The 533-nt window shown below is 43.9% G+C and overlaps 1 non-coding gene across 1 annotated transcript; it reads left to right on the top strand.

Annotated features, from left to right (window-relative positions):
- Window positions 1–201: 201 nt before the first annotated feature.
- On the top strand, window positions 202–274 carry trnam-cau (transfer RNA methionine (anticodon CAU)). Its single transcript has one exon. It is a non-coding gene; the product is annotated as a tRNA-Met (tRNA).
- Window positions 275–533: the final 259 nt, after the last annotated feature.

Raw genomic sequence — 533 nt, 5'->3', positions numbered from 1 at the left:
TTACTCAGAAAGGAATAGATGTTCCCAGACTCGATCCCTATATTGAGAATGACTCTTGGATGAGAGTGGAACGTCTTGTTTTTCTAAAAAACAGTGTCCAAATGACAACAAATGAATATTTTTTTTTACAATTTTACAATAGATCTCAAATCCACAGGTTAAAGTAAAATCACAACAACTCAGGTATCAACTGTGCTTGTGGCCTCGTTAGCGCAGTAGGCAGCGCGTCAGTCTCATAATCTGAAGGTCGTGAGTTCAATCCTCACACGGGGCATTGTTTCTAGACACCAGTTTTCTCCTTTACCATGAAACGCCGAAAAAAGAAGCTTTAAAAACACAAACAGCTTTCACGCATCGACACATTTAAACCCAGAAAAAAAAACTCCTGGCATATTCCTGCTTTAACCCTTCGGGGTCGACGCCCGCGCCGGCGCGTGTGAAAACATGGTCGGCTTTAGGACCCTGTAGCATGAAAACCAAGCAACGTAGACGGCTGCCGTTGACGTCATACGGAAGTGGAGACCCGTAGCAAC

Source organism: Eucyclogobius newberryi, unplaced genomic scaffold (assembly GCF_026437365.1).
Source record: "Eucyclogobius newberryi isolate DKJ021-1_F unplaced genomic scaffold, fEucNew1.0.hap1 SCAF_68, whole genome shotgun sequence".
Lineage (NCBI taxonomy): Eukaryota > Metazoa > Chordata > Actinopteri > Gobiiformes > Gobiidae > Eucyclogobius > Eucyclogobius newberryi.
The sequence above is the reverse complement of the archived record's forward strand: the minus strand, read 5'-3'. Positions and strand labels throughout refer to the sequence as shown.